Source organism: Giraffa tippelskirchi, chromosome 9 (genome assembly GCF_054371585.1).
Source record: "Giraffa tippelskirchi isolate mGirTip1 chromosome 9, T2T-mGirTip1v1.2.pri, whole genome shotgun sequence".
In the NCBI taxonomy this organism is placed as follows: domain Eukaryota; kingdom Metazoa; phylum Chordata; class Mammalia; order Artiodactyla; family Giraffidae; genus Giraffa; species Giraffa tippelskirchi.
In genome coordinates, this window is record NC_137283.1 from 86,330,677 (window position 1) to 86,357,758 (window position 27,082).

At 38.2% G+C, this 27,082-nt stretch overlaps 1 long non-coding RNA gene across 1 annotated transcript; it reads right to left on the reverse strand.

Moving 5' to 3' along the window:
* LOC145521627 (uncharacterized) lies at nt 1-26,773 on the reverse strand. The gene is made up of 5 exons (XR_014065546.1): nt 26,658-26,773; nt 25,076-25,210; nt 16,765-17,048; nt 7,292-7,374; nt 1-1,067 (listed from the first exon to the last, which is right to left on the reverse strand). It is a non-coding gene; the product is annotated as an uncharacterized LOC145521627 (long non-coding RNA).
* Nucleotides 26,774-27,082: the final 309 nt, after the last annotated feature.

The following is a 27,082-nucleotide window of genomic DNA, read 5'->3' on the forward strand; positions in this document are numbered from 1 at the left end:
GGGTAACAGCAAGTAGTTTAATATGGCAGCCTTCACCACATGAAGCCAGTAATAATGAGAGGTAAACACAGAGGGCAAGGCCACTTCACATCAAAAACTCCAACAGCCATGAAACAGAGTTCAGGCTTTCCATCTTGAGGGTATCCGGAAGGTTTATAAAACTGAAAATGAGGATGACATTATCAGATTTCAATCCCGGACATATCAGTCTTTTCTAAGGGTATAGAGTAAGCACATCCCATGAGAATGTGGAGAAAGGAGGGAGCATATTGTACTGACAGATTCAGGGATGGATTATATGCATGTTGACTGAATCCTCACCCTAGCTGTGTTTTATTTTACCCATATGTGACTTTATCAATAAATTTTGCTATATGCCTTCCAAAGTAAGATGAAGAGTGGAGAGACTCTCGGTGAGAGTGGAAGGGAAAGAGAGAAGATTAGAGCCAGCAGAACAAGTAAGAAAGCTGCTGGGATGATTATAAACTGGTTGTGGGAAGGAGAATTCACACTCTAAGAGACTTTTTGATTATTTGGATATTAGAAGGAAGAAAAGAAATGAGTCACGGCTTCTAATATTTTAAAACTTAGACTCAGTAAATGGTTGCTTTTAGAGTATATTTAATCTTTACCAGGGCTTTCGCAGTGACTCAGTGGGTAAAGAACTCACCCGCAATGCAGGAGAAGCAGGAAGCTTGCGTTTGATCCCTGGGTCAGGAAGATCCCCTGGAGGAGGGCATGGCAATCCACTCCAGTACGCTTGCCTGGAGAATCCTATGGACAGAGGAGCCTGGAGGGCTGCAGTCCATGGGGTTGCAAAATGTCAGACACAACAGAAGCGAGTGAGCATGCAGGCACGATCTTTACCAACTAAAGTGTAAGATCCAGGAGGTCAGGTACTATCTCCTTCCTGCTGACTGTATCTGGTACCGAACTCTTCTAGATCAGGTTCTAGTCCATGACTGGCCATCTCCAGTTCAAGAGCAAGATTGTATTTAAAATTCTCTGTGTGTTGTCTTCTTCCCTCAGAATTCGCACAGGTCAACGAGGACTATCCTGAAGCAAAACTTTAAAAAATGAACATGAACAGAAAATTGGTTGAGAGAAAGAAAATAGAATCTGGGATGTGAGAAATGAGCAGCATAAGCTTTCTTTGTCTATGATTGGGATTGAAGAAATGCAGAATGAGGTTTTGGCTACTTTATCAATGTATATTATCATTTATTTTGATGTCCTGTCAAATCACTGCCCGTAAGAAAACTTTGGTTTCCACTGAATTATCTTATATATGAAAATGCCATTTTAGATATAATAGCAAAAAATTAGCAAAAAACTCTTCAGTGTAGGCAATATTTACTCAAAAATTACCAGCAACCATGAGAAATATGAAGAATTTTTTCAGGGTAACATTATTAGAGGATAGTTTTGAGTGTACTTTGGGGAGGTGGTGTTTGGAACAAAACGACGAGTGCCACAGAAAAGGTGGTACGGAAGAAGTTGTCTTAACTGACTCCATTTAACGAACCCACAAGATAAAGTTGTATTCTCTAACCTTTTTGTAAACCAAACTCACTAAAGCCTAGGACACCACCAATGCTTGTGGCCAAAGCAAATGGCCACATACACCCACATTCTTCTGTTTCTATAAATGGAGATGCTTGCTAGAGTCAATTACCTTATTTCCTAAACCTATTGAGGTTAATCTTAGTAATCATTTCATATCATTAAAATTTTTGATTGGTTAGCATTACTGACTAACAAAATGCAGTTACTAACATTTTGAAGAGATTTAATTAATGAACATTTTGTGCAGTAACTTTGAAAAATATTTCAAGATTTATAAAAATAAATGAATATAATCTCAGTGGCAGAGATCACTGTGTGTGTGTGTGTGTGTGTGCTCAGTCATGTCTGACTCTTTGTGACCCCATGAACTGTAGCCCACCAGGCTCCTCTGTCCATGGAATTTTCCAGGCAGAAATACTGGAGTGGATTGTCATTTCCTCCTCCAAAGGGATCTTCCCCACCCAGAGATCCAACCCATACATTCTGCATCTATCTCCTGCATTGGCAGGAGGATTCTTTACCTGCTGAGCCACTTGGGAAGCCCGGCAAAGATGACTGACTTACACCAAATTTTAATCCCTGGCTCTTTTCACAGAAAGAGCATAGAAGCTGGGAAAGTGGCATCAAAGCTAGAGATCACATTTCCCAGCCTTCTGGCAGTCCTAGCATGCGTGGCTATCTGACTCCATTCTCTGTAAGGAAATGAGAGCAGAAATTGTATATACGACTTCTGGGTCAGTTCCAAATTAAAAATCAAGTTGCTGGTCCTGGACCCCTGCTCTTTTTTCCTCTAGGCTGGAAAGCAGATCTTGGACATGGCATGGTGCTGATCACAAAGGTGAGGGCAGTGCCTGAACAAGAACAAGACGGAGGAAGATTCCACGAGGCAGAGGTGACCTGCCGGTTGGACTGTTTTCTGAAAAATAAAATTCTATTGTACTCAAGCCATTGTATTTGGGGATTTTCTTTGTTATAGCAACTTAGCCTCTATCTTAGCTAAGACAAATTCTTACCCAGCAATTCCTTTGATAGGACAATATTCTGAAGGCATAAGTGTACATTGAAAACAGAACACTGTTGTGAAATTTTACTTTTCTGAGCCCAAAAAAGATAATATAATATTTTAGTAAATTAAAAACAAAATTTGAAGTTCTGAAGAGGGCCTAGTCTAGTAAACACAAGAAAAACTGAGAACATTGCTGTTTTGAATTCTCAAGGAGATTCGAAAGAACAAGACTTTATCACATTCGTGATAAGTTATCTTAAGTTGTAAGTTAAGACATAAATTATCTCTTTTTAGCTGCAGATAACCTGTAAAATTTCCCAATTTTAACCAATAACAGACACTGACAAACCAGCATGAGGAAATCTACCTGGAATTATGCAATATGAGAAAGAAAAAGAAAGAATGAGAACACACAGCTTTAAGAAGTTATGTAGAACTTGATTGTTGTTTAGTCACTAAGTCATATCTGACTCTTTCGCAACCCTGTTGACCATAGCCCACCAGGCTATTCAGTCCATGGGATTTCCCAGGCAAGATTAATGGAATGGGTTGCCATTTCCTTCTCCAGGGGATCTTCCCAACCCAGGGATCGAACACTTGTCTCCTGCAATTGCAGGCAGTTTCTTTACCACCAAGTCATTAGGAAGCCCCATGCATAACTTGATAGATTTATCTAAATATATCAGAACTATCTAGTATGATGGGGCTTCCCTCATAGCTCAATCGGTAAAGAATTTGCTTGCAATGCTGGAGACCCGAGTTCAATTCTGGGTCTGCAAGATCCTCTGGAGAAGGAAGTGGCAACCCATGCCAGTTCTCTTGCCTGGAGAATCCCATGGACAGAGGAGCCTGGCAGGCTACAGTCCATGGGATCACAAGAGTTGGACACGACTTAGTGACTAAACTGCCACCACCACCTAGTGTGATATGAATTAGATGTATCCTGAATAAATCAAAGAAAGAAAGTCAGTGACAGGAAGCTAAAACAAAGCGAAACAAAACCTCACAAATTTCAGCTCTACAAAAAAATTATTTCTTCTAATGTGGTAGGTTTTACTACAATCAAGAGCTAACTATCACTAGTGATATCCAGAAGGAGGCTGATTTATCATTTGATAGAAAATATTCAAATAGAAGGATGGTATCCAACATCCCTTGTGGTCCTGAAAATCTGTAATTCTTTGTTGATATGACAGGCAGTTTTTCCTCACCAGCATCAGTTGCCTGATTTGAAAATCTTGAATGGAAATTTTTCTTTGTGGAATTGTTTTGGCTTCTTTAATCTTCCCTGGTGTCTCAGCTGGTAAAGAATCTGGCTGCAATGAGGGAGACCCAGGTTCAGTCCTTGGGTAGGGAAGATTCCCTGGAGAAGGGAATGGCAACTCACTTCAGAATTCTTGCCTGGAGAATCCCATAGATGGAGGAGCCTTGTGGGCTTCAGTCCATGCAGTTGCACAGAGTCAGACACAACTCATTTTTCCTTTTGACTTCTTTGTATAGCCAAGAACACAAACTCAGAGAAGGCTGCTTATTTCCAAATACTAGATTCAATTTTTGAGAAAATTACTTGTGCAAAATTACATGTAATACTTGTGTTTCCCACTTTCAAAATGAAGTTGATGATAATGTCTAGAGCCTTGGTTTTTAATTTGTGTTAAATAGAAAAATTCAACCATTTTGCACAGTTTTACATAAAGAAAAATTAAAACCCTAATTAATTAAATCTTTCTCTGTGTGATTGATTTCTACATTCTAATAGTCTATCAAGACGATCCTCAAGAAAAAGAAATGCAAAAAGGCAAAATGGTTGTCTGAGGAGGCCTCACAAATAGCTGAGAAAAGAAGAGAAGCTAAAAGCAAAGGAGAAAAAGGAAAAATATACTTATCTGAATGTAGAGTTCTAAAGAATAGCAAAGAGAGATAAAAAAGCCTTTCTTGGTGATCAATGCCAAGAAAGAGAGGAAAACAATAAAATGGGAAAGACTAGAGATCTCTTCAAGAAAATTAGAGATATCAAGGGAATATTTCATGCAAAGATGGGCACAATAAAGGACAGAAATGGTGTGGACCTAACAGAGGCAGAAAATACTAAGAAAAAGTGGCAAGAATACACAGAAGAACTATACAAAAAAGATCTTCATGACCCAGATAACCATGATGGTGTGATCACTCCACCTAGAGCCAGAAATCCTGGAGTCCAAAGTCAGGTGGGCCTTAAGAAGCATCACTACAAACAAAGCTAGTGGAGGTGATGGAATTCCAGTTGAGCTATTTCAAATCCTAAAAGATGATGCTGTGACAGTGCTGCACTCAATATGCCAGCAAATTTGGAAAACTCAGCAGTGGCCACAGGGCTGGAAAAGGTCAGTTTTCAATCCAATCCCAAAGAAAGGCAATGCCAAAGAATGTTCATACTACCACACAATTGCACTGATCTCACAGGTTAGCAAAGTAATGCTCAAAATTCGCCAATCAAGGCTTCAAAAGTACATGAACCAAGAACATCCAGATGTTCAAGGTGGTTTTAGAAAAGGCAGAGGAACCAGAGGTCAAATTGCCAACATTCATTGGATCATAGAAAAGGCAAAAGCATTCCAGAAAAATACGTAGTACTGCTTTATTGACTACGCCAAAGCCTTTGACTGTGTCGATCACAACAAACTGTGGAAAATTCTTTAGGAGATGGGGATACCAGATCACCTTACCTGCCCCTGAGAAATCTGTATGCAGGTCAAGAACCAACAGAACTGGACATGTAACAATGGACTGGTTCCAAATTGGCAAGAGTGCGTGATGGCTGTATATTGTTACCCTGCTTATTTAACTTATATGCAGAGTATATCATGCGAAATGTCAGGCTGGAAGAAGCACAAGCTGGAATCAAGATTTCCGGGAGAAATATCAATAACCTCAGATAGGCAGATGACACCACCCTTATGGCAGAAAGCAAAGAGGAACCAGAGATCCTCTTGATGAAAGTGAAAGAGGAGGGTGAAAAAGTTGCCTTAAAACTCAACATTCAGACAACTAAGATCATGGCATTCAGTCCCATCACTTCATGGCAAATATATGGGGAAACAGTGGAAACCGTGACAGATTTTATACTCTTGGGCTCCAAAATCACTGCAGCCATGAAATTAAAAGATGCTTCCTCCTTGGAAGAAAAGCTATGACCAACCTAGACAGCATATTAAAAACCAGAGACATTACTTTGCCAACAAATGTCCATCTAGTCCATGTTATGGTTTTTCCCGTAGTCATGTATGGATGTGAGAGTTGGACTATAAAGGAAGCTGAGCAGCAAAGAATTGATGCTTTTGAACTGTGGTGTTGGAGAAGACGCTTGAGAGTCCCTTGGACTGCAGGGAGATAATGCCAATCAATCCTAAAGGAAATCAGTCCTGAATATTCATTGGAAGGACTGATGCTGAAGCTGAAGCGCCAATAATTTGGCCACCTGAGGCGAAGAACTGACTCACTGGAAAAGACTCTGATGCTGCGAAAGATTGAAGGCAGGAGGAGAAGGGGACGACAGAGGATGAGATGGTTGGATGGCATCACCTACTCGATGGACATGAGTTTGAGCAAACCCTGGGATCTAGTGATGGACAGGCGAGACTGGAGTGCTGCAGTACATGGGGTCGCAAAGAGTCAGACATGACTGAACAACTAAACTGAACTGAGTCTATTTGCGAAAAAGCTACCCATTTTTTAAGGCATTACTTTTTAGAGCAATGTTTGGTTTACAGCAAAACTGAAAGGAAAGTACTGAGATTTCCCATAAAGCCCCTGTCCCTACACATGCATGCTGCTGCTGCTGCTAAGTCATGTCAGTCGCGTCCGATTCTGTGCGACCCCATAGACGGCAGCCCACCAGGCTCCACCGTCCCCGGGATTCTCCAGGCAAGAACACTGGAGTGTGTTGCCATTTCCTTCTCCAATGCATGAAAGTGAAAAGTGAAAGTGAAGTCACTCAGTCGTGTCCAACTCTTCGCGACCCCATGGACTGTAGCCTACCAGGCTCCTGCATCCATGTCCATGGGATTTTCCAGGCAAGAGTACTGGAGTGGGTTGCCATTGCTTTCTCCACACATGCATAGCCTCTCCCATTTTCAACATCCTCCACCAGGGTTGTCCACCTGTTACAAATGATAAAGCTATTTTGACACATTAGTATCACTTAAAGACCATAGGGTTCACTCTTAGTGTGGTACATTCTAAGTGTTTGAACAAATGTAATGACATATACCCACCATTAGAAAATCATACAGAGTATTTCCACTGCCCTAAAAATCCTTTTTGCTCCATTTATTCATTTCTGTCTCCCTCCAAACTCTGGCAGTCATAGACCTTTTTACTGTCTTCATAGTTTTTCTTTTTACAGAAGGTCATATAGATGGAATCGTAGTATGTAACCTTTCAGATTGGACTTATTTTACTTAGTAACTTGCATTTAACATAGGTTCCTCTATGCCTTTTCACGGCTTGTTAACAAATCATTTTTAGTGCTGAATAATAATCCATTGTCTGGATGTTCCACAGTTTGTTTATCCATTCACCTGCTGATGGTCATCTTGGTTGCTTTCAAGTTTTGGCAATTATGAATAAATCAGCTATAAACAACCACTTTTTCCAATTGTAAGAGTCATGCTATTTCCTCTTTACTCTTACTCCTATTCCCCATTATGGTCACAGAGCAAAGCATAAGACTATAGTTACCTTCTTTATGGTCGTTCATCTACTCCATTTTTTCTTGTCCCTTAGCTCCAAGACAACAAAAGATCTGCTTAGCTTCTCAGCTTCTATAGGAAAAAAAAGAAAAAAAGCCACTCTTTTCTTTTTAAATTGACAAAGTGAGGTGAAAGCAGCCACAAATGCCAGGTTTTCCTCACTTTATTTCTTTCATTTCAGTGACCTCCACCTGTATTATTGTCTCCACAGTGCTTTCGGGCAGAATTTTTTAAATGTAAAATTTGTCCAGATTTTCTTTTTGTCCCCATTAAGAGAATGGTTTTGAGTAATCCAGTCTCCTCTGCAAAACGTTGCAACTGAGGAACACATATTTTTATGAGCAAGATTCAAGTCAGTACTCCCATATCTTAGTATTAAAGTCCTTTGGAAATATCCATTCACAGTTATAACAGCAGAAAAGTTTTACACTTTTGAAACTGATAATTGTTCACTTGTATTTAATGACTTAATACTTCCTAGGTACTTTGGTATTTAACATCACTGATTTTCACAGCAGCACATCTACAGCAAACCAGATATTATATTAACCACTTGCAGATGGAGAATTGCAGATAAAGAGATATTAAGTGACTTTCTCAAGGTTACACAGCTTAATAAACTAAGAAGTACTATAATAGAAAACCTAGTCTTAATTCCCAATGGAATTCCCCCTCAACTGCTGCCAGTTTATCCATGAACAACAGAAAACAGCAACTGAAAACAAGCAAAAAAAAAAAAAAACAGAGAGAAGAACAAGATGGTGGAGGAGTAGGTCGACGTGGAGTACATCTCTCTCCATGGATACATCAGGAACACACTTTCAGACACAGAAGTGCATGTAGAACACCAGCTGAGAGCGGACAGGAGTACTTGACCAGTAGAACCTGATGCAAAACTTGGAGGACAAAGGAACTATAGGGAAAAACGGGAGTGTTAGTAGGACTGGGCCTGCCGTTGGGGGGCGGGAGAACTGAAGCAGGGGTCCAATCCCCACATGGGGGCAATTGTCTTGAGTCAGAGGAGAAACATTTAAAGCTGAGAGTGAAACAGCTGATCTGTGGCAGCCTAAATGGAATGAGAATCAGACAGTCCCTTCTGCAGCCATACATAACCCAGGCAGGCATGCAGGTCCATTGGAAGGTGCAGCGGCTGGAGCTGGAGTTTAGGGAATGTGGAGCAGTCCCCGGGTAAGAGCTGCTGTTGACTGCGGAGAGACAGATCGAGGGGATGTGAGGGAGGAGACCGTGGTGGGAAATGCCAGTGGAGGAAAGCCAGGCGACCATGGAAGCAAGGTGATACTGCTGAGTCACGCGTAGGGGATGGAGCCATCATCACAGCCTCTCTCTCCCCACGCCAGCATTGGCACCTGAACAATAGGCTGGTCCATCAAACGCCTGATGCACTGAACTACAGAGTAGGACCCCAGCCAGGGGGCCTGTCTATGTGCCTGACACCCCAAACAACAGAGAAGGACCCCAGGCAAGGGAGCCTCTAAGTGCCTGAACAGGCGGAGCTAAGGAGAGACTGACCAAAGAGGCCTTTTGATCGCCAGCTACAGGAGGCTCAAGAAAAACTCAGACAGGGCCATAACTCCTCGGGTGGAGGCAGTCCGTGTCCCTGCACACTTGGCACTACCAGGGTCCCCACAAGCTAAGCAGCTGCACCACCTAAACGCTCAACTCTCACTGCGGCAGAGCTGCCACAGAAAAAGAGTCTTGAACCTGTGCATGCAGGGTCGCTTCGGTAGTGTCCGACTCTTTGAGACCCTGTAGACTGAGGCCTGCCAGGATTCTCTTGTCAGGGCGGCGTGTTCTCCAGGCAAGAATACTGGAGCGTATGGGCCAATATTGGTTGCCATACCCTTGTAAAGCCCTATATTTCCTTCTGCCCTAACCACCAACTCCCCTGAGTGCCTGGTGTTGCCAGAACCCCTGCGACCCAAGCAACTGCACCACCTCCACATCTGGCCCTCACAGGGGCAAACCCAAGTCCTCCAGGGCAGCCTCAGGAGCAAACCCCAGTGGATGACCCACATGCAGACGTGGAAATAAAACCACAGTTGAGACCCAGAGGCAGTGTGGCTGAGGAAGAAGACCCAAAACGCTCCCATAAGCTGTACAAGCTGCAGATTAAATCCACACAATCAACTAGGCAGCCTCTGTGTCTGTGGAATATATAAAAGGTCATGGAGAGCTTCCACAAAAGAAAACGCACTAGTTCTGATAGTTCTGGACATAGGAGGCAAGAACACACAGGAGTAGGACCTGATTAGAATCTGAGCTGCCCCCACAGCAGGTCCAGAGATCAGCACAGTGTTAGCTGGCATCCTAGGGAGGTGAGGTGGACTGTGACTCCCAGAGAGGGAAAGGACTATGATAACAGTAACTCAGGAAAAACATTCATTATTCTTATGTTTTGACTTGTTTTGTAGATTCTTTTAGATTTTGTTTCTTTTTTCTTTCTCTCTGCCCCCCACCTCTGTTGTAGTTGTCAATTTTATTGGCACTATGAAATCTAATTAAGCTTTTGAGCCTTTTTTTTCTTTTTTTTCCTCAGTTACATTTTTTATTGTTGCTATAAGCCTCTGTCTCTACATTGGGCTTTTGCAGTTCTGGCGAATTTTCCGGGCTTTTTTTCTCTCTCTTTTTTTAATTTTTATTTTTAATTTTTTAAACCTGTTTTTTTTCTACATTTATTCCTTTGTTTGCTTTTCCTGCTGTTCTTTTCCCCTTGCAGTTAATCTTTAATATATATAAATCTTCTCTATCTACTTCTATTTAACTTTGTATATCTATTCTTTCTTTCTTTTCTTTATTTCCTTTCTTCTCAACATTTTTGTTTTCATTGCTTTAGTCCCAACTTGGCACTTTGCTTTAGTTTTGCTTTCCAGTTTGTGCTTTAGTTAGTTTTGTTCCTAACTGGTAAATAAAATTTTTGATTTCCTTTGTTTGCCAGGTCAATCAATTGTACTTTATTTTTGTTGGACTGTTTTGACTTTGCTCCTGGGTGTATATGTATATGTGTATATACCATTATTTTAATTATTTGCCTAATTTTATAACTGACATTTGTCTGGGGTTCACCTTTGGTTTCTCATTTTTAGATATTGGTTTTAATCTCACTTAATACCATAACAAACCACTTGTGGAATCTTCATTCCTGACCAGAGATCAAGCCCTGAGCCTTTGGAGTGGGAGCACTGACTCCAAGACCCTAGACTACCAGGGAACTAACCCTAGGGCATATGAAATAGTGAGAACTCACATAAAGGAAACCACTGGAATACAAGACCTGGCATCACTCAACCACCAGTAGCACCCTGTGCAGGAGGCCTCATCCAAACAACAAACAAAATAAAAATACAAACCCAATCATCAGCAGACAGGACTACCACCTCACTCAGCCTTGCCCATCAAAGGACAAACAAGCAAACAAACAAAAGCTCAGCACAAATCTCACCCTATAAGAAGCTCACACAAACCACTGGACCAACCTTAGGAGAGCAGAAACCAAAAAGAAGGAAGAATTCAACCCTGAAGCCTGGGAAAAGGAGATCTCAAACACAATAAGTTTAAAAAAATAATGAAAAGGCAGAGAAATGCCACCCAAATGAAGGAACAAACTAGAAACACAGAAGTCCAAATAAATGAAGAGGAAATAGGCAAACTACCTGAAAAAGAATTCAGAATAATGATAGTAAAGATGATCAAAAACCTTGAAAACAAAATGGAGAAAATGTAAGAATCAATTAACAGAGGCATAGAAGAATTAAAGAATAAACATGCAGAGACAAATAGCACAATTTATGAAATTCAAAATACTCTAGAAGGAATAAATAGCAGACGTCTGAGGCAGAAGAACAAATCAGTGAGCTGGAAGATAAAATGGTGGAAATAGCTTCTGAAAAGCAGAATAAAGTAAAAAGAATGAAAAGAACTAAGGATAGTCTCAGAGACCTCTGGGACAATATCAAATGCACCAACATTTGAAATATAGGGGTCCCAGAAGAAAAAGAGAAAGGGTATGAGAAAAATTTTGAAGATTATAGTTGAAAATTTCCCCAACATGGAAAAGGAAATAGTCAGTTAAGTCCAAGAGGCACAAAGAGTCCCATGCAGGATAAACCCAAGGAGAAACACATGAAGACACATACTAATCAAACTAATGAAGACTAAACACAAAGAAAGAATATTAAAAGCAGCAAGGGAGAAACAACAAGTAACATACAAGGGAAACCCCATACACATAACAGCTGATCTTTCCGCAGAAACTCTACAGGCCAGAAGGGAATGGTAGGATATATTTAATGTACTGAAAGGGAAAAATCTACAACCAAGATTACTGTATCCGTCAAGGATCTCATTCAAAATTGATGGAGAAATAAAAATCTTCTCAGACAAACAAAAGTTAAAAGAATTCAGTACCATCAAATCAGCTTTACAACAAATGTTAAATGGACTTATATAGTCAAGAAATGCAAGAGAAGAAAAAAGATCTACAAAGTCAACCCCAAACAATTAAGAAAATGGCAATAGGAACATCTATATTAATAATTACTTTAAATGTAAATGAATTAAATGCTCCAACCAAAAGACACAGGCTGATTGAATGGATACAAAAACAACACTAATATATATGCTGTTTATAAGAAACCCACTTCAGACCTAAAGACACATATAGACTGAAAGTGAGAGGATGGAAAATGGGAAGCAAAAGAAAGCTGGAGTAGCAATCCTCATATCAGACAAAATAGACCTTAAAATAAAGAAGATTACAAGAGATAAGAAAGGACACTACATAATGATCAAGGGATCAATCCAAGAGGAAGACATAACAATTGTAAATATCTATGCACCCAACATAGGAGCACCTCAATACATAAGGGAAACGCTAACAGACATAAAAGGATAAACTTACGGTAGCACAATAATAGTAGGAAACTTTAACACCCCACTCACACCAATGGACAGATCATCAAAACAGAAAATCAATAGGAAACACAAGGCTTAAATGATACATTAGATGACATGGATTTCATTCATGTCTTCAGGACATTCCATCCAAGTGCAGAAGAATACACCTTCTTCTCAAGTACACATGGAACATTCTTCAGGGTAGACCACATCTTGGGTCACAAATCAAACTTCAATAAATTTAAGAAAATTGAAATCATATCAAGCATCTTCTCCAATCACAACACTATGAGGCTAGATAACAATTACAAGGAAAAAAACTGTAAAAAACACAAACACATGGATATTAAACAGCACATTTCTAAGTAACCAACACATTACTGAAGAAAACAAAAGAGAAATCAAAAAAATTCCAGAAAAAAATGACAGTGAAAACACAACTCAAAACCTATGGGATACAGCAAAAGCAGTCCTAAGAGTGAAGTTCATAACAATACAGTCCTACCTCAAGAAACAAGAAAAACATCGAATAGACAATCTAACTTTACACCTAAAACAACTGGACAAAGAAAAACAAAAAATCCCCAAAATTAGTAGAAGGAAAGAAATTATAAATATCCGAGCGGAAATAAGTGAAAAAGAAATCAAAGAAACAATAGTAAAGATTAATAAAACTAAAAACTGGCTCTTTGAGAAGATAAATAAAATTGACAAACCTTTAGCCAGACTCATCAAGAAAAAAACGAGAGAAGAATCAAATCAACAAAATTAGAAATGGAAAAAAAGGAGAGGTTACAACAGACAATGCAGAAATACAAAGGATTGTAAGAGACTATTATGAACAACTATATGGCAACAAAATGGATAACCGGAAGGAACTGGACAGATTCTTAGACAAGTTCAATCTTCCAAGACTGAACCAAGAAGAAACAGAAATTATGAACAACCCAATTACAAGCACTGAAATTGAAGCTGTGATCAAAAATCTCCCAAAAAACAAAAGCCCAGATCCAGATGGCTTCACAGGAGAATTCTATCATTTAGAGAATACCTAATGCCTATCCTTTTAAAACTCTTTCAAAAAATTGCAGAGGAAGGAACACTTCCAAACCCATTCTATGAGGCCACCATAACCCTGATACCAAAACCAGATAAACACAACACAAAAAAAGAAAGCTACAGGCCAAATCACTGATGAACATAGATGCAAAACTCCTCAACAAAATTTTAGTGAACAAAATTCAGCAACACATCAAAAAGCTCACACACCATGATCAAGTTTGGTTTATTCCAGAAATGCGAGGATTCTTCAATATATGCAAATCAAACAATGTGATATACCATATTAACAAATTGAAAGATAAAAACCATATCATGATATCAATAGATGCAGAAAAAGCCTTTGATATAATTCAGCACCACTTTATGATTAAAACTCTTCAAAAAATGGGCATAGAGGACATGGGTTTGGGTGGACTCAGGGAGTTGGTGATGGACAGGGAGGCCTGGCATGCTGCGGTTCATGGGGTCGCAAAGAGTCAGACATGACTGAGCGACTGAAGTGAAGTGAAGTGAACTGAGCTGAACCTAAACATAGTAAAGGCTATATATGATAAGCCTACACAAACATTATTCTCAATGGTGAAAAACTGAAAGTATTTCCCCTAAGATCAGGAACAAGACAATGGTGTTCGCTTTTATCTCTATTATTCAACATAGTTCTAGAAGTTCTAGCTACAGCAATCAGAGAAGAAAAAGAAGTAAAAGGAATCCAGATTGGAAAAGAAGAAGTAAAACTCTCACTGTTTGCAGATGACATAACACTGTACATAGAAAACCCTAAAGATAGTATCAGAAATTTACTAGAGCTAATCAGTGAATTTAGGAAAGTTGCAGGATACAAAATCAATAGAGAAAAATCACTTGCATTTCTCTATGTTAACAGCGAAAAATTAGAAAGAGAAATTATGGAATCAATCCCATTCACCATTGCAACAAGAAACAATTAAATATCTAGGAATAAACTTACCTAAGGTGACAAAAGAACTGTACACAGAAAATTATGACACTGATGAAAGAAATAAAAAATGACATAAATAGATGGAGAGATATTCCATGTTCCTGGTAGGAAGAATCAATATTGTGAAAATGACTATACTACCAAATGCAATCTATGGATTCAGTGTGATCCCTATCAAATTACCAATGGCATTTTTCACAGAACTGGAACAAAAAGTTTCACAATGTATATGGAAACACAAAAGACCCCAAATAGCCAAACAGTCTTGAGAAAGAAGAATGGAGCTGGAGGAATCAAACTTCCTGACTTCAGATTATACTACAAAGCTACAGTCTTCATATAGACGAATAGAACAAGATAGAAAGCCCAGAAATAAACCCATGCACCTATAGGTACCTTATTTTTGACGAAGGAGGCAAGACTATGCTGCTGCTGCTGCTAAGTCGCTTCAGTCGGTGTCCGACTCTGTGCGACCCCATAGATGGCAGCCCACCAGGCTCTGCCATCCCTGGGATTCTCCAGGCAAGAATACTGGAGTGGGTTGCCATTTCCTTCTCCAGTGCACGAACGGGAAAAGTGAAAGTGAAGTCACTCAGTAGTGTCCGACTCTTAGCGACCCCATGGACTGTAGCCTACCAGGCTCCTCCGTCCATGGGATTTTCCAGGCAAGAGTACTGGAGTGGGGTGCCATTGCCTTCTCCCAGGCAAGACTGTACAATGGGGCAAAGACAGCCTCTTCAATAAATGGTGCTTGGAAAACTGGACAGTTACATGTAAAAGAATGAAATTAGAACACTTCCTAACACTATACACAAAGATAAACTCAAAATGGATTAAAGACCTAAATGTAAGTCCAGAAACTATAAAATTTTTAGAGGAAAACATAGGCAGAACACTTGATGATATAAATCAAAGCAAGATCTTCTATGACCCACCTCCTAGAGTAACAGAAATAAAAACAAGAGTAAACAAGTGGGACCTGATTAAACTTAAAAGCTTTTGCACAGCAAAAGAAACTGTAAGCAGAGTGAAAAGACAACCCTCAGAATGGGAGAAAATAATAGCAAATGAAACAACTGACAAAGGATTCATTTCCAAAATATACAAGCAGCTCATACAACTGAATACCAGAAAAACAAACAACTCAATCAAAATTGGGAAAAAGACCTAAACAGACATTTCTCCAAAGAAGACATACAGATGGCTAACAAACACATGAAAAGATGCTCAACATCACTCATTACTAGAGAAATGCAAATCAAAACTACAATGCGATATCACCTCACACCAGTCAGAACAGCCATCATCAAAAAGTCTGTAAGCTGGAGAGGATGTGGAGAAAAGGGAATGCTCTTGCATTGTTGGTGGGAATGTAAATTGATACAGCCACTATGGAAGACGATATGGAGATCCCTTAAAAAAAAACTAGGAGTAAAACCACCATATGACCCAGCAATCCCACTCCTAGGCATATACCCTGAGGAAACCAAAATTGAAAAAGACACATGTATCCCATTGTTCATTGCAGCACTGTTTACAATCGCTAGAACATGGAAGCAACCTAGATGTCCATCGACAGATGAATGGATAAAGAAGTTGTAGTACATATACACAATGGAATGTTACTCAGTCATAAAAAGTAATGTATTTGAGTCAGCTCCGATGAGATGGATGAACCTAGAACCTATTATACAGAGTGAAGTGAGTCAGAAAGAGAAAGATAAATATTGTATTCTAATGCACATATACGGAATCTAGAAAAAAGCTACTGAAGAATTTACTTACAGGGCAGCAATGGAGAAACAGACATAGAGAATAGACTTATGGACATGGGGAGAGGGGAGGAGAGGGTGAGATGTATGGGAAGAGTAACATGGAAACTTTCACTACCATGTGTAAAATAGATAGGGAAGGGGAATCTGCTGTATGGCTCAGGAAACTCAAACAGGGGCTGTGTATCAACCTAGAGGGTTGGGATGGGAACAGAGATGGGAGGGAGCTTCAAAAGGTAGGGGATATACATATACCTATGGCTGATTCCTGTGGAGGTTTGACAGAAAACAACAAAATTCTGTAAAGCAATTATCCCTCAATAAAAAAATAAATTAAAAAAAGTAAGAATCAAAAGGAAAAAAGTGATAAGCACCTTCCATATGGGTATTTTTGAAACATCTATCCTCTTTGCTACAATTATAAAAGCAATTATATCTACTTACAAATATTTTAGCATATTTTATTCAGTAAATGTACCCTTATACTTTGCTTAATGAATTGTTAACAGCAGAGTTACTACTTGCAAAGGAATAATCCAAATGCTTCTTTCATATTAAACTGTAAAAATGAATGCTTATTAAATTACTTTAACACAACCTATTTTTAGAAATCTAGTCTCTTAATATAGATAGAATTCATGGTAGAACTCTATAATGTACAGTTCATAGTAGATATTTTATAAAGTACATGTGAGGAGGTGTAAAATTAAAATTCACTTCAATTTTGCAATCTGTAAAAATACCATTAACACTCACATGTCTTTTCTGATAGAAGTAGCTAGAAATATGATTGTTATTGTTCAGTTGCTATGTTGTGTCCAATTCTTTGTGACCGGATGGAATGCAGCATGCCAGGCTTCCCTGTCCTTCGCTGTCTCCTGGAGTTTGCTCAGATGCATGTCCATTGAATCGGTGATGTTATTTAACCATCTCATTCCCTGCTGCCTTCTTCTCCTTTTGCCTTCAATCTTTCCTAGCCTCAGGGTCTTTTCCAATGAGTCATCTCTTTGCATCAGGTTGCCAAAGTATTGGTGCTTCAGCTTCAAAATAACATGATGATAATAGTTAACACTTATTGAACAAGGTTCTAGGCACCGTTCTGAATATTTCAATCACATAAGCATATATTATAATCTTCCCATATGCACTAGGGAAGGTAGTATTAGTATTCCCATTTGGCAGATGAAAAAATGCAGGCACATCCTGTTTTTTTTTTAATTTCTTTTTAATTGGAGGATGATTGCTTCACAGTGTTGTATTGGCTTCTGCTGTACATCAACATGAATCAACCATAAGTATTCATATGTCCCCTCCTTAATGAACTTCCCTCCTACCTCCCATATCCTGGTTTATCAATTGATTTGCTCACGTGACACAGCTAACCAATGATACAGCTAGGATACAAACCCCAGCAGTCTGACTTTAGTGACTTAACTTTTAACTATTATACTAAGACCCTATATATAGCTGTTTAAATAAATAACAAAATGCTATAGATGTTGTTTCATAGCCTTGTCCTGTCATGTAACAGTATATTTTGATCACATTTCTGTAGCATTAAAGAACTCTTATCATTAGAATGTCTTTAATAGTTCCTCAAAAGAACCTCAGTACTTCTTGCTCCAAGGTTTTTGCACATGATAGTCTCTGCTAGGAAAGCTGTTTTATACCCAGTTACAGAATATAAATTGTCTGGCAAAGAGATGATGAAGAATCATTTTGATCCAAAAGTCAAAATTCTTTACTTCTTTGACTAAACCAGTCAAGCTATTTATTAGTAACATGAAGGTAAATTGTACTCAAATGTCTTTTAGTGTGTAGATTTAGCAATATTGTTTTATTCATCTAATCTTGATGAAACTATGTAAATGCCTGCTCTAGAAAAATGGAAATCTCCCCATTCTCATCCATTCTTTCCACAGTAGATAGAATAAATTTCTTTTTTAAATTTTTTCAGATCTTCAACATCATAAACTAAAAGATATTTGGTATAAATGTTCTGATCTAAACCAAAGAGGAAAATTGTATAAAGCTAAATGTTAAATAGTTGCAGTCATCTTGAAGTATAGTGTTGCCTAAGAAACAAACTGTATTTCATGTGATTACTATAAGATCTCATGTATCCTTGTGTCTTTTTAAATAAAACATGATTTCAATATTAAAATGAATATAGAAAATATTAGAAATATATTAATGATATTTCAATATTGCAGTAAGAAATAAAATGCATTAATTTGGAACATAATGTACCCCTGAAAAAATGTCTTGAAAAAATAAAATAGATGTAGAAAAATCGCAAGAGGTGCCTTTTTCATCACTAAGCCAAATTTAATGAACTCACTTCACATATATTGCTAGACGAATTGCTGATACCATGAGTGCTTTAGAACTACAAGGGACGGGACTGTTCCAGGATATGATATATTCATATATGCAGAGTCTAATTTAAACTTTGGTGTTTTAATGTAGTAACTGTCTTTTACCAATAATTTCTACCTGAATCGTCTGTGTGCTTTGTTGCTCAGTCATGTCTGACTCTGCAATCCCATGGACCGAAGCCCACCAGGCTCCTATGTGCATAGGAATTCTCTAGACAATAATCCTGGAGTGGGTTACTGTGCCCTCCTGTGAATAGTCTAGGTTTTTTACCAATTTCAGTGTGGGTATTCTCCTTCTAGTCACCTGATATGTAGGAATCACTTAGCTGTTTTCTGGATTTCCATCAGAGGAAATCACTTTATGTGTGACTATACACACAGCACAACCAGGGGAGCAAGGAAATCCAGGAGCTTCCTACATCATCATCTTGAACCAGAGTCGAGATGTGTGCTATCAACTTTTGAAAAACTGAAAAAAAAATAGTCTAGGTTTTTCAAATACGATATGAAACAAGTTCTAACACCCTATTTATTATGGCTGCCATCTGAGAGTGGGGCCACCAAATCACCTAGTTCCAATAGCCATAAGTCTTGGATTCAATAGTCCCACAGGACTACAGCAAACAAAGCAGCAGTTCCTAAGAAGCAATCTTAGAAACCGTCTTTCCAGGAATTACTACAGCTATCTTCCCAGGGTTTATTGCAGAGGAAGAAGACAAAAATGCCTGTCTCCTTGTCTTTACATGGAAGGCGTTAGACTGCATACTTTACAAGCTTCTACCTGAGTATCCAACTTCTAATGATCACACATCTAGATGTTGATGCCGATGATCCTTGAGCCTGAAAGAGCCAGCAGGCACTTCCCACCTTCTCCTTCTGACTCTCTTTAATGATAAACTGAGTCACAAACATCTCCCTGTAAGGAGCTGATACACACATCTGGCATGCCAACTTTTGCCGCTGTGTCATGAGAGATGGTCTGGCTCTGATCACCAATGACAGTTGCATTCATATGTCCCCACAGGACTGCAGTAGGAAAAACCCAATTGTTAACAGGCTCATGAACCAGCACTTCCTATGACTATCCCTCCAGACTAAGCACTGAAGGGTCAGAAAAAAATAAAATAAAATCATTTTTCTCCAGTCTTTCCCTGGAAGGATTTGACAGCATATTTTAAAAGCTTCTGCTGGATGGTGCAACTTCTAATTAGCATGCATCTGAATGTTGACTGTAGTCTTCCCTAGAGGTCAGAAGGACTGGTAGGCACGTCCCCTGCTTTCTCCCTCCAGTTTGCCCAACAGTAAGACCAGGGGACCAGTTTCTCCCTGGAAGGCGCTTGTCCACATATCTACTGCTCCAAAATCTATAGCTGTGAAACAACAGACAGACCTCCAAGTCAATCAGCTCAGACAATTTAGAGCTTTCATTCATTAGGCCTACTGGAAAAAGCAAGAATGAGCACAGGAGCACCCCCACACTGCTACACATTGTGGCTCAAAGGAAAGGGAGCAGGTGAAAATGTCTGAATTCCATTCTCCCTAGAAGTTTTACAACACACTATCCCAGTTGCTTCCTGAAGGTCTGGGTTCTAGACAGTCTGCATTTAGGTGTTGACTACAATCCTCCCCTAGAAATATTGATAGATCTTAGCACATCTTCAAGCACATGAAGCCTCTAACAACAAAAGGATTATCACAGAGATTTGGGACGCAACCAGGAGTTCAAGTGGGCTAATTGAAGAAGTTTGTCTCCTACATAACTCTCTGTAAGTTTAAATACTTATCTCTGTTTTATTAAGATGGGTTTGCAGAGATTTATCTAGTTCTTTTCTTGGTACATATTCCTCTGTTTCTCCGTTTTCCTTGATTTCTTTGTTGGTTTCTGCACAGTAGATAAAATAACCACCTCTCCCAGTTTTTATAGAAAGGGCACTAATTGGTAATATGAAAATATATGAAAGTATAAAACTCATTAGTATACCTATGGAGAGAGTTATATTCAGAATGTTCTAATATTGTAATGGTGGTGGATAAACCATTCATAACTATATTATAAGGATTAAAAACAAAAGTATTAAATAACTATCAGTTCAGTTCAGTTCAGTCGTTCAGTTGTGTCCGATTCTGCGACCCCATGGACTGCAAGCATGTCAGGCCTCCCTGTCCATCACCAACTCCTGGAGTTTACTCAAACTCATGTCCATTGAGTCGGTGATGCCATTCAACCATCTCATCCTCTGTCCTCCCCTTCTCCTCCTGCTTCAATTTTTCCCACCATCAGAGTCTTTTCCAATGAGTCAGTTCTTCACATCAGATGGCCAAAGTATTTGAGTTTCAGCTTCAGCGTAAGTCCTTCCAATGAACATTCAAGACTGATCTCCTTTAGGATGGACTGGTTGGATCTCCTTGCAGTCCAAGAAACTCTCAAGAGTCTTCTCCAACACCACGATTCAAAAGCATCAATTCTTCGGCGCTCAGCTTTCTTTATAGTCCAACTCTCACATCCATACATGACTACTGGAAAAATCATAGCCTTGAGTAGACAGACCTTTGTTGGCAAAGTAATGGCTCTGCTTTTTAATATTCTGTCTAGGTTTTTCATAACTTTTCTTCCAAGGAGTAAACGTCTTTTAATTTCATGGCTGCAATCACCATCTGCAGTGATTTTGGAGCCCCCCAAAATAAAGTCTGACACTGTTTCCACTGTTTTCCCATCTACTTGCCATGAAGTAATGGGACAGGATGCCATGATCATTGTTTTCTGAATGTTGAGCTTTAAACCAACTTTTTCACTTTCCTCTTTCACTTTCATCAAGAGGCTCTTTAGTTCTTCTTCACTTTCTGCCATTCTCTTTTTATTGTATTTACTACAACAATTTGTTAGTAAATACAATAAAAAGATGTAAACTGTGATATCAAAAACAAAATATTGGGGGAAAGTGTAAAAATATTGGACTTTTATATACATGTGAGGTTAAGATGTTATCAGCTCAAACTACTCTGCTATAGCTATAAGATGTTTTAGGTAAACTACATGGTACCACAAAACAAAAGCCTTTACTAGGTATGCAAAGAATAAAGATAAATGAATCAAAACATATCTCTATAGAAAATCCTCAAATCTCAAAAAAAGGGAGGATGAATGAAAGAAGGAAACAAAGAAACTATAAAACAGTCAGAATACAATAAAGAAAAAGGCAATAGTAAGTCTACACCTGCCACTAATTACTTTCAATATAAATAAAATAATTTCTCCATTCAAAAGACACAGAGTGGCTGAAATAATGAAAAAATAATACTCAACCATATTCTGCCTACCAGAGACTTTCAAACTTCAAGGATACATATAGAGTAAAAGTGAATAGATAGAATAGAATATTTCATGCAACTGGAAAGCAAAAGAAAGCTGGGTGGCTTTAATCAGACAAAAGACTTAAAGTCAAAAATTGTAACAAGAAACAAAGAAAAGGGATTGCTCCATCAAGAAGAAATAACAGTTGTAAATATCTATGCACTCAAAACTGAAGTGCCTAAATACATAAACACTAACAGATCTAAAGTAATACACAGTAATATAATAACAGTAAAGGACCTCAGTATCACACATTCAACAATGGACAGATCTTCCAAACAGAAAATAAGGAAATACAAGACTTAAACTACACACTGGACTAGATAGACTTAACAGATCTATACAGAATGCTCCATCCAACAGCAGAAGAACACACATTCTCTTCAAGACCACATGGAACATTCTCCAGGATAGATCATAGGCCACAAAACAAGTCTTAACAAATTTTTAAAAACTGAAGTCATATCAAGCATCTTTTTTTTTTTTACCACAGTGGTATAAAAATAGAAATGGGGGACAAATGTACACCCATGGCTGATTCATGTCAATGTATGGCAAAAACCACTACAATATTGTAAAGTAATTAGCCTCCAATTAAATTAATTTTAAAAATAATGAAAATAAAAAAGATAAATTAAAAAAAGAAATCAAATATAATAAGAAAACTAGAAACTTCACAAACATGTGGGAATAAAGCAACATGCTTCTCAATAACCAGTGGATCACAGAAGAAAGGGAGAGAAATCCAAAAATATCTTGCATCGAATGAAAATAAAAGCACAACATACAAAAACTTATCAGTTGCAGCAGTAGCAGGTCAAGAGAAGTTTATAGCAATAAACATATAAGGATAAAACAAAGATCTCAAATGATTAATCTAACATCACACCGCAAGTAACTAGAAAAAGGACAAAATAAGCCCAAAGTTAGTAAGGAGTACAGTAACAAAATATCAAAACAGAAATAAATGAAATAGAGATCAAAAGATAATAGAAAATATCAATAAGACTAAGATGTTTTTAAGAGAAGACAAACAAATTGACAAATCTTTAACTAGACAAATGAAGAAGAAAAAAAGATTTAAATAAAACCAGAAATGAAAGAGGAGACATTACAACTTATAACTAAGAAGTACTAAGGATCATGAGAAACTACTATGAACAATTTACACCAACAAATCAAATGACTTTAAAGAAGTGGATGCATTCCTAAAAACATATAAATTACCAAGACTAAAGTATGAGGAAATAGAAAGTCTAAACAGATAATTTAGTAGTAAGAAGATTGAATTAGCAGTGAAAAACCTCTAACAAAAAAAATCCAGGACCAGATGTCTTCACTGATGAATTCTACCAAACATTTAAAGAAGCAAAACTGATCCTTTTCAAACTCTTCCAAAAAGCAGAAGAGGATAGAACAGTTTCAAACAGTATTACTCTGATACCAAAACCAGAAAAGGACTTTGTAAGAAAGGAAAATTATTACAAGCCATTATTTCTGATGAACACAGATGCAAAAATGCCCAAAAATGTGAGCAACCCAAATTCAGCAATGCATTAAAAGGATCATGCACCATTATCAATTGGGATTTATCCCAGAGATGCAAAGAAGTCTCAGTATATGCAAATCCACAAGTGTGACACACCACATAAACAAAATGAAGGGTAAAAAAAAAAATCACATGATCACCCCAATAGTCTCATGAAAAAAATCTGGCAAAATCCAACATCCATACATGATTAAAACTCCATAACATAGGCCAAAGGTGAGTAAAGTTGCAGGATACAAAATTAAAATGCAAAAATCAGTTGTATTTCTATACACTAACAATAAACCACCAGAAAGTGAAATCAAGAAGACAATCCCATTTGCAACAGCATCTTAAAGAATAAAACACTTAGGAATCAAATCAAACAAGTAGGTTAAAAAATCTATACACTGAAAATTGTAAGACATTCATGAAAGAAACTGAAAAAGACCCATTCCATGTCCACAGATTGGAACAGTTAATATTGTTAAAACTACAATCTTTCAATAATTACCATAGTTCTATCTTCAAAATATTTCTAGATGCATGGAACAATTTTATGGACTCTGAGGGAGAAGGTGAGGGTGGGACGTTCTGGGAGAATAGCATTGAAACATGTATATTATCATATGTGAAACAGAACACCATTCCATGTTCGATGCATGTGACAAGGGCTCAGGGCCGGGGCAATGGGATGATCCAGAAGGATGGGATGGGGAGGGAGGTGGGAGGGGGGTCCAGGAAGGGGAACACATGTAAACCCATGGCTGATTCATGTCAATGTATGGCAAAAACTATTACAATATTGTAAAGTAATTAGCCCCCAACTAAAATAAATAAATTTATAAAAAAAATAAAAAATAAAGGAGAGAAAAAAAAAAAAAACAATATTTCTAGAATCTGCATTCTCACTGCTTCATTGTTGCTTCTATTAAAATATGTTTGATCTTTCCTGAATATTCATTAGAAAGACTGATGCTAAAGCTGAAGCTCCAATACTTTGGCCACCTGACACGAAGAGTTGACTCATTAGAAAAGACCCTGATGCTGGGAAAGATTGAAGGCAGAAGGTGAAGGGGACGACAGAGGACTAGACGGTTGGATGGCATCACTGACAACGGACATGAGTTTGAGCAAGCTCCGGGAGATGGTGAAGGACAGGGAAGCCTGGCATGCTGCAGTCCATGGGGTTGCAAAGAGTCAGACATGACTGAGTGACTGAATAACAACTGTGGTAATCAAAACACTTCAATAGTTTATCATCTACACTGAGAAAACATCAGTCATTATAAGAATCTATACACTCTGCCTTCTGTTACTCACACTCTCTTAAAACTCCCAACTCCTCACCTCTGTGACTTCATGTCCTACCTTTCCCTCTTTCTCACGCTGATCCTAAGCTGGTGACAATCCATAAGCAATGGTCCCCCACAGAGTCCCCATGGTTACACTCTCCTCAGCCTGAATATATTCTCCTAAATGTCTGCATGTCATGCTTCAAGTCTTTACTCTTTGCGTCTCTTTTTCTGTCAAGACTCTTCTGACCACATAAAATTGCTGTCTTCCCACTTCCTATTCCCCTCTCTCTCTGCACTCTATCCTTTAGCATTCTTTACTATCTAATATGCAACGTAAGCTTATTTATTCAGTTTACAAGGATTTCTGGTCGTTTTAACTCCCCAAATATTCCTAATGCGGAGGTTTTGGCACACTGTACATACACAGTAAATATTTGTTGAATAAAATGCCATATTATAAGTACTTAAGAAGCGAAAGGAAGTTTTTATTTTTTAAAGTATGGAGTCATACCTTGAAAACTTTAGAAAAGGCTCAAAAGGATGAGTTGCATTTGAATTGAGATTAGATGCCAAGTTAGATTTGTCTATGCGGACCTGGAGGTGATGCTCTGTAGATGGAAATGACTGTGCATGCAGAATAAAAGATCTGGGAAAATAAAAGATGCAACAAGAGTGTTGTCACTGACTTGGCTAGAACGTACAAAGAGTGAAAAGAAGACCAAGGAGGTAAGCTGAGGCACGCACAATAAGCATGCGGCCCATTTGGGTTCTGAAGCGAGCAACATATCTCTCCCCTTCCCTGGGCAAACAGGCAGATCTTTGCCAGGTCCCATTTAGATATGAAATTTATACTAGGAAGTTAAATGCAGAGGGTATGATAACTTTCTCTTCCAAAATTCTGCCAGTGATAGTTTTTCTGCTTATCTGGCTGGCTGAGGGAAAATTGAATCAATAAACCTCATTTCTTACTGAGGTGGCCCAAGTAATTTTTCACGCATATTTAAGGAATATAAATTTCAGGTCCAGAATTTTCAAACTACACACTATTTTAAATAAGCCAGCAAAGAATGATAATGACATAAAAGTAAAATATTTTTCTCAAAGGGATTTTACATATAAATATTTCACTAAAATTGTTCTTCTATCCTTAGGACCTGAATTTGAGCTTGGGAAGAGCAATCAGTCAACTAATATAATGCGATTTAAGCAGAAATATTCAAGCAGGAAATTCTCATCAGCAACAATCTTGCCTCTTTATTTCTGCTGGCTCTAAAAGCAAAATTCTAGCCTTAATTCTTTAGGACACCTCAAGGCATTCCCTCTAACAAGATTATTTTTCCTTTGCACTCATCTTTCTTAGCTGTGATGAACAGAGACCCTAGCTTTCATCACTTCCTGAATTCGATCTCTCTCACCATATTTTAAAACTCAGAGATAAATACAGATCATACTGAATCATAAAACATAACTACTGTCAAAAGCAAACACTGGTAGGATGGCCAAATAAAATGAGAATATCAGATGGCAGGTACTTCAAAATAGCACTTCAGGACTATATATGTCATTAGTTGAGTCTTTTATTTACTTGAAATAAAATTCATCAAGAAGTAATTTACTTGGCATGTGTTGACCTATCATATACTGTAGATCATCCTTTGAGCATGAACTCCTATAGTTAATGGCATGAAAGTGAAAGTAAACATGTTAGTCACTCAGTCGTGTCCATCTCTTTGTGATCCCATGGACCGTAGCCCATCAGGCTCCTCTGTCCATGGGATTCTCCAGGCAAAAATACTGGAGTGAGTAGCCATTCCTGTCTCCAGTGGATCTTTCCAACCCAGGGATCAAACCCAGGTCTCCTGTGTTGCAGGAAGATTCTTTACCATCTGAGCCACCAGGGAAGCCCAAGTTAACAGTATAAATAATAATTACTATTATAAAAATGAATTATTTATTAAGCACCTACTACATACCAGGCACTCTATATGAATTATCTGATGTAATCCCCACAATATCCCTCTGAGATAGGATATATTATAACCCTTAGTTGATAGGTGAAGGAGAAGAGGCAAAGTGAATGTTAAGTTACTTACTCAAAATCACAAAGCAATTGAAGTGGCAGAACCAGAGTTCAAACAAAGGACGTCTGATTGAAGCAATCTAATTCCAGATTATGTACTTTTAACCATTCTGCAATTCTGCCTATTTTCTGTAACATATAGTTTCTTGGGTTATTGAAAAGCAAAAGTGGGAGCTAGCATTAATTAAGCATCCATATGTCAGATAGTGTGCATTATTCTCTCTAATCTTTGCAACAGTCATACAAATTCCATATTCCTCAGAGAAGGGAAGGAAGGCTTCGAGAGGTCACTTTACTTGTCCAAGGTCCTTCCCACTTCAGAGACTGGAGTCCTATTTTCCTTTAAAAAACTGAAATATTGTCATTCAATCATTAATATTTGGAAACATAATTCTACAAAATCACAAAATTCATTTTGCTTACTTAGTGAAACCATGA